This window comes from Bolinopsis microptera, chromosome 7 (genome assembly GCF_026151205.1).
Source record: "Bolinopsis microptera isolate Bmic1 chromosome 7, MBARI_Bmic_1.0, whole genome shotgun sequence".
Taxonomy (NCBI): domain Eukaryota; kingdom Metazoa; phylum Ctenophora; class Tentaculata; order Lobata; family Bolinopsidae; genus Bolinopsis; species Bolinopsis microptera.
This window is the reverse complement of record NC_087078.1, coordinates 16,406,568-16,415,124: the sequence shown is the minus strand read 5'-3', so window position 1 is coordinate 16,415,124 and position 8,557 is coordinate 16,406,568. Positions and strand designations below refer to the sequence as shown.

At 34.4% G+C, this 8,557-nt stretch overlaps 1 protein-coding gene and 1 long non-coding RNA gene across 9 annotated transcripts in view; both read left to right on the top strand.

The window, feature by feature from the left end:
* LOC134818437 (bromodomain testis-specific protein-like) overlaps positions 1 to 8,557 on the top strand; it is an 80,996-nt gene that overhangs the window by 41,107 nt on the left and 31,332 nt on the right. The window lies entirely within an intron of this gene.
* Positions 6,637 to 8,045, top strand: LOC134818821 (uncharacterized). Its single transcript, XR_010160696.1, has 3 exons — positions 6,637 to 6,774; positions 7,052 to 7,169; positions 7,873 to 8,045. It is a non-coding gene; the product is annotated as an uncharacterized LOC134818821 (long non-coding RNA).

Genomic DNA, 8,557 nt, shown 5'->3' with positions numbered 1-8,557 from the left:
CTACAATGAGCATTTTATTGACAATAAATAGTAATTTTAAATATCCACCTTACAAATTATATTCCACTAAAACGTTATAAACCCTTAATAATTTAGTATAAAATTAAAGATCCTAACAATTACTACACTTCAATACACTAAAGTAAATGTTTGTATAGTAGCACAAAATAATTGACTTTACCAGTTACTTGACGTTTACAAATGAAACTGAGGTCGAAGATGCCACTGTATTGGTTCTCAATGGTTACTGAAACAAAATTTTTCCAAAATATCAATTTGAAGCAGTCCATATCTGCTTTTCTGTAAACTGAACAGCTCAAATAGAAAAACTATTCCCATGAAATTACGACAAAGACTGATGGTAATTAGTAAAGTAAAAGTAGAATTAGTAGTATGAGCATGTGGATTTGTTTTCCTAGTTGGATACTATTTATTCGGATATATATTAATTAATTGATTGTATAATAAATTGGTGATGAATAATAAAATTGCCTACGATTTTTTCAGCAATTGTCTTTTCTCAAGCATCTAATCATTAATCAAGTGTCAAGGTTTGGCAAATTTGTTTTCAGAGTAAAAGAACAAGAACAAGACAAGAAACAAACTATGCCATGCCACGCATTTCAGTAAAATCATTGCAAGAATGTTTTTCAGAATAAAACAAATATTAAAACAATATTGGTTTTTTGGTTTTGCAGCCGTACAAAACGGTTTTACATAAACTCTAATACCAACCCTAAACATAACCATAACCCCGAAGCTATCCATAATCTTAACCACAACCCTAACCCTAACCCGACTCCTAAATAATCGAATTCACGTTTTACTAGCCTGTCACGTGACCAAAACGGTTTTTTGCCAATTATAACTCTCCAGGGAAGCATTTTAACCCTATATGTCATGGGGGTGATTCGGAATCAGCGTCCAAAAATACACCGATCTAAATCACTTTCATGCCTAAAAGGCCTTTTCATCATTCATGTTCACAAGAATTTTCTTAAAATTTTAGCGAGCGATTTAGTAAGAGCGATGTTTTTGACGAATAATATAATACCATTTTTAATTTTCCCAATATTAGCGCGCTTTATTCCTTTTTAATGTATATAAGAATGATTTAAAAATCTAAATTGAAATGTAAATGATTGTTGTCTAATGCTAATGGACGAGCCCGGCGCGCGCTATTTCTTGTATCAAGTCGTAACCCCCATTGTCGTTTCACTATAGAGTCTTTACGATACAAGGGAGCCGTGCACTTGTGCGCGGCGGTCATACAACGTATGACAAGCTATTTCGTAGCACTTGCCTTTGTAGCACGATGCGTTACTGTGCCGCGCCGCGCACTCAATTATGCTTCTCGCGCGCAACGACGAGATGCGCTACTGTGCCTCGCCGAGCTACGATGAAATGACATCGTCAATTAACACTTGCCTTGGGCAATATTTCGAGAAGAAAGTTAAGCGGCGCGCTACTTTAAACAAATTTAGACGAGTAACATCCGTCAATTTAAAACGCAAACGAAAAGATTTAGTTTGCTTTAGCTTTTTTAAACGCAAAAAGATCACGCGACGTTCGCGTTGTAAACTTATAAATTACTAATATAATATAACTTGTTCTAACTTGTAGGTTTACAACCTACCAGGACGCGCGCCGAGTTGGACTCGTTGACGGTCCTGGTAGGTAGAAATACGACTCAATTACGGCAGAAAAGTGCCGTAGATGCTGATTGGCTGAGACGTGTGCGCCAATAGGAGAGCTTATATTGAGTCACGTGAGCTATGCGCGGCGTAAAATCACTCTGCAGTTCGAAATTCTGTGATAAAATCGAGCGCTCATCAATTTTGTCTGGCTCTGTAACTTCACTTCCTCACGCAGTTTATAATCGATTCATTGTTGTTTTGTTCGCTGTCTATGACCGTATTAAAATTAAGCTTAACATTTGATAACAGATTCTATTCACTTCCAGCTTTAATTTGATCACTTGCTGAGTTGCATGTCATTTGTTTGATTGTTTCCAGATTCAATCTGACCGGTGTATCATCAATCAATATTACGGTTCAGTCATTCAGTGGGCCATAATTAAGCTGCTACCTGCAAATGCAGATGAACAAACGAATATTGTGGTGCATGCCAATGTAAATGAAGGTTTTTGTCGCTTACCTTAATGTACAATTAATTTTGAAAATCAAACATATTTTTGCTTTTGGCATTGTTGATGCGACCTAACCCGATCGTTTTTGCTATAACTATATCCCTTGAACTATATATTCAAGACTAGAATTTCGAGTTCTTCTTATGCTGCAGTTACTCGAAATATCGTATGATAATGATAATCTAAATCATTGGCTAGAAATGACGTGACACACTTGTAATCCAGTGGCAGTAATGTTTATTAACGGCATTACATGGAGTCCCTGTTCATTTTACCAAATAATGAACTGTGACTAAACTTCCAAGTTGAATTCTTTAACTTGCCCCTCGGACGTTATTCCACAGTAACAGACCTGATACAACGTGAGGGACACCAGTTATATATCGGTTATTAAATATAATGCTGATGTGTTAAGTTATTAATTGTTTCTAAGGTGTGTCCCAATTCCCATACATCCGTTTACACTCAGTGTGTACTGAACGATTTGCTTATAATAACAAGAACCCATTTGTGTATTAAAACATAGACCTCAGTTTGTAAAGTAAATCTTTTGAGTTTGCAAAGTAAATCTTTTGAGTTTGAACACCTCCTATTTACCATGGTGATAATTCCAGAGATATCACGCGATTTGCTAACCAAGTAAATTGTTATAATTGAATGCGTAGAGTACACTAATCATTGGCTTTTACTTTTACTGGCAGTAATTTTTATTGAACTGTGACTAAACTTCCAAGTTGAATTCTTTAACTACCCCCTCGGACGTTTCCATAGTAACTAAGTAACAGACCTGATATAATAACGTGAGGGACACCAGTTATATATCGGTTATTAAATGTAAGGCTACTACGATTAGCTATTAATTGTTTCTAAGGTGTGTCCCAATTCCCATACATCCGTTTACACTCAGTGTGTACTGAACGATTTGCTTATAATAACAAGAACCCATTTGTGTATTAAAACATAGACCTCAGTTTGTAAAGTAAATCTTTTGAGTTTGTAAAGTAAATCTTTTGAGTTTGAACACCTCCTAGTTACCATGGTGATAATTCCAGAGATATCACGCGATTTGGTAACCAAGTAAATTGTTATAATTGAATGCGTAGAGTACACTAATCATTGGCTTTTACTTTTAGTGGCAGTAATTTTTATTGAACTGTGACTAAACTTCCAAGTTGAATTCTTTAACTAGCCCCTCGGACGTTTCCATAGTAACAGACCTGATATAATAACGTAAGGGACACCAGTTATATATCGGTTATTAAATGTAAGGCTACTACGATTAGCTATTAAGTGTTTCTAAGGTGTGTCCCAATTCCCATACATCCGTTTACACTCAGTGTGTACTGAACGATTTGCTTATAATAACAAGAACCCATTTGTGTATTAAAACATAGACCTCAGTTTGTAAAGTAAATCTTTTGAGTTTGTAAAGTAAATCTTTTGAGTTTGTAAAGTAAATCTTTTGAGTTTGAACACCTCCTAGTTACTATGGTGATAATTCCAGAGATATCACGCGATTTGGTAACCAATTAAATTGTTTTAATTGAATGCGTAGAGTACACTAATCATTGGCTTTTACTTTTAGTGGCAGTAATTTTTATTGAACTGTGACTAAACTTCCAAGTTGAATTCTTTAACTAGCCCCTCGGACGTTTCCATAGTAACAGACCTGATATAATAACGTAAGGGACACCAGTTATATATCGGTTATTAAATGTAAGGCTACTACGATTAGCTATTAAGTGTTTCTAAGGTGTGTCCCAATTCCCATACATCCGTTTAGACTCAGTGTGTACTGATCGATTTGCTTATAATAACAAGAACCCATTTGTGTATTAAAACATAGACCTCAGTTTGTAAAGTAAATCTTTTGAGTTTGCAAAGTAAATCTTTTGAGTTTGAACACCTCCTATTTACCATGGTGATAATTCCAGAGATATCACGCGATTTGCTAACCAAGTAAATTGTTATAATTGAATGCGTAGAGTACACTAATCATTGGCTTTTACTTTTAGTGGCAGTAATTTTTATTGAACTGTGACTAAACTTCCAAGTTGAATTCTTTAACTACCCCCTCGGACGTTTCCATAGTAACTAAGTAACAGACCTGATATAATAACGTGAGGGACACCAGTTATATATCGGTTATTAAATGTAAGGCTACTACGATTAGCTATTAATTGTTTCTAAGGTGTGCCCCAATTCCCATACATCCGTTTACACTCAGTGTGTACTGAACGATTTGCTTATAATAACAAGAACCCATTTGTGTATTAAAACATAGACCTCAGTTTGTAAAGTAAATCTTTTGAGTTTGTAAAGTAAATCTTTTGAGTTTAAACACCTCCTAGTTACCATGGTGATAATTCCAGAGGTATCACGCGATTTGCTAACCAAGTAAATTGTTATAATTGAATGCGTAGAGTACACTAATCATTGGCTTTTACTTTTAGTGGCAGTAATTTTTATTGAACTGTGACTAAACTTCCAAGTTGAATTCTTTAACTAGCCCCTCGGACGTTTCCATAGTAACAGACCTTGAATAATAACGTAAGGGACACCAGTTATATATCGGTTATTAAATGTAAGGCTACTACGATTAGCTATTAAGTGTTTCTAAGGTGTGTCCCAATTCCCATACATCCGTTTACACTCAGTGTGTACTGAACGATTTGCTTATAATAACAAGAACCCATTTGTGTATTAAAACATAGACCTCAGTTTGTAAAGTAAATCTTTTGAGCTTGTAAAGTAAATCTTTTGAGTTTGAACACCTCCTAGTTACCATGGTGATAATTCCAGAGATATCACGCGATTTGGTAACCAAGTAAATTGTTATAATTGAATGCGTAGAGTACACTAATCATTGGCTTTTACTTTTAGTGGCAGTAATTTTTATTGAACTGTGACTAAACTTCCAAGTTGAATTCTTTAACTAGCCCCTCGGACGTTTCCATAGTAACAGACCTGATATAATAACGTAAGGGACACCAGTTATATATCGGTTATTAAATGTACTAGGCTACTACGATTAGCTATTAAGTGTTTCTAAGGTGTGTCCCAATTCCCATACATCCGTTTACACTCAGTGTGTACTGAACGATTTGCTTATAACAACAAGAACCCATTTGTGTAAATATTACATTTTATCATACCTACTATTTAAGCTTCAATTGTCCGTTGAACATGGATATTAAAACATAGACCTCAGTTTTTAAAGTAAATCTTTTGAGTCTGAACACCTCCCAGTTACCATGGTGATAACCCAAGAGATATCACGCGTCTTTCTAACCCAGTATCGCTATAATTGTATAATCGAATCCTTAGAAAGTGCAATTATCATTGGCTATTAATGACGTGAGATAGTTGTAGTCTAGTGGTAATAATGTTTTTGGCTAGCTGACTGAACACGCCATTTTGGAACTAAATTGATCGTTTCCAGGTCCCCGGACAGTTTCATCTTTAAATATCTTAGTTAATTAGTTTAAATCAGACTTATAGACAATAGATTACAGAACCCTTGATTTCATCGCCTTTGTACACTGCAGTACAGGAGTAAAACTCCTACATACAATCGGAAAATGATCTGACGGTGTACACTCTTTAAATGTATGATAACCTCCTTTTAAAATAAAATATATATTTTTAACAAATTTGCTGTTAATTAATACTTGAGTATTTAGTATCCGTGTAAATAAGTCCTCTTTACTGGTTTTTGTCGTTGCTTAGTAACCTTAAAATGTGTGCTTTTAACGGTATAAATACGGTAAATATTTAACTCAGTGAGATTATCATGAACTAATACTCTTCAAAATTTCGTTAGCCAGGACTGATCTAGTGCAAGATGAAGTACTGTTAACTTTTAACGAGAACAAGCAGAGTTAAGTTTTCGTTATGGAGAATGGAAAATGTAAGCAAGTGATTTTTAAATATCATTTTCTACTGATAAGTTTTTAATTTATATTACAACAGGTAAAAACTGTCTTCTTCTCTGTTGGACGTTGGTAGGTTAAACATTTGTGTCATTGTAAACTAAAAGTTAAATTATTTAAACGTATTTAAATTGATACATCTCACTAATTCAATATATTTATCCAGGTGTTTGGGCAGAGTCGGACAGATTTTAGAAAATCGCTAGGGTACCATCCTGCAGAAGATGGTGAACATATTTATTAATAATAAGCACTGCTACATTTGACTAGAATATGATAGAGGAGGGAAAAATCCAACAGGTGAATTAAAAGCCCGAGCTATAATACCACTCTTTCTTAACTTTAACTATCTCATCAATCAAGGTTCTTCAAAACTGTCTTCTTCTCTGTTGGTAGGTTATACATTTGTGTCATTGTAAACTTAAAGTTAAATTATTTAAACGTAATTAAATTGATACATCTCACTAATTCAATATATTTATCCAGGTGTTTGGGCAGAGTTGGACAGATTTTAGAAAAGCGCTAGAGTACCATCCTGCAGAAGATGACGAACAAATTAGCACTGCTACATTTTACTAGAATATGATAGAGGAGTTATACTGTTATTCTCCCCTTTGCTTTTTCGCTGAAGCTCGTTTACGGACAACACTTCCCCTGGAACTGGATCACGATCACGAAAGATAAAACCCGAAGGTGACCTACTCTGATCTTGTTATCTCAGATTCTCACAAAGTAAATTTATCATAATTTTCGCATACCCCTCTAAGTAAGACAGTGCTAATTTAGTCGTTTACTATTATATGTTTCGATGAAATTTTCTAATTTTTTTAATAGACTCAGTTTCTAATGAAATTAAATCGTGAAACCATTTTCTAATGTCATTTATTGTTAACTTGAATGCAACTTGGTCGTGAAATAGTTTATTTTATTTCTGTGCAAATTTGTAGACTTATAAGTCAACTACTTGCAGGATAAGATTTTCAACAGAACCAAAACTCAAGAGCGGTACCCAAAACAAAGATGTGGTTTGCAAGGGAAGCAGTGGTCAAATATCCTGTTCAAACTAAACAGAATTCTCGTCAGATCCGGTAAAATTATAATGATTTGATAAAATTATCGATGCAAATGACAATCTTTTAGCTTACAAAATCAGTCAAGCAATCTTGACCATATTGTTGCAGATTTTGAACTATACCGCCGCAACCACATATAATGACTTAAAGGAATACTTAAACCAAGTTTGGGAATCACTTCATGTCTAGAACCGATGTAACAAATGTTCCACTTTTGTCCCAATAATCCTCCTGGGTATCCCATATTCAATTTGGCGACCAATTTGGTATTATATTTTCGTTAAAGCTCCTATCAAAATTATGTACAATTAGCACACGTACTTTACCTGAATTCTCTCCAAGAGAAGTGGGCAAATAAAATAATATATTGTTGTAATATTTCAACTTCATAGTTCATGACCGAAATGTTGTAACGAGATGTACACGATCGCTTACTTTGTCATTACTTTATTACAGTAATCTATAAATAATCATACTTTACAGACATCCCTTTACACGCTGTAGGGTGAACACTGCACATAGGCGTATCATTGCACTTAAAATTCAACATTAACCATGTACACGCACTAATTGCCCATTTTTGTCGAGAAATGGTACATGAAAATGTAACCATTTATCGACAGAAATACGAACGAATACCAACCTTCCCAATAACACCAGTTTGTATCTAAACATTTGCTCCTAATAGCAACACTGACGTAATTTGTTTTATTTTCAGTTACTGATGGACTGACCTGCCATTGTGTGATACTGATAGTGCGCCGAAGGACCTCTCTGACATGAAAACGGCTATTTCTGGAAGATAATGTACTGCTGGGAATAATTTATACTCTATGTTAAATTGTTAATGGTCTCCTTCTCCTTAAACTGTAAAACATACACTATATATAGGTGAGAACATATTAGAATTTTTGGAATATATGGCTTACAAATACAATTTAGTCACACTGCAGTAGGCTTAATATTCAATATTGTAAACAGTCATAATTGTAGGTAAAGTTTTGGTAGTAAAATCAGTAATGCATCATGTCCCAAACCATCTGATATTGATAAACCGAGTTTCAACATCTTTGATCAATTAAAATGAATTACTTTCAGTTACTGCCGAAATGTTCTTCTACAAATCCTCTACAATGATGCCGAAGGCTTGAACTTGAAGATTGAGTCTTAATAATAATATCGAAACAATTAATAGATGTTGCTCCTATCAAAGAAATTAAGATGATATTTCCAGTTCATAATGATACACTGTGTACTCACTGCACTGGATTTAGAAGGATAACCATTATATATTATAATCCGTTGTTTCAATATTTTGTTTTCTTTGTTGATATCACTAACTGATCGATCATGATGTAATTAGGTTTGATTTCTAACATAAACTGTGATCTGAGAGAAGCCTA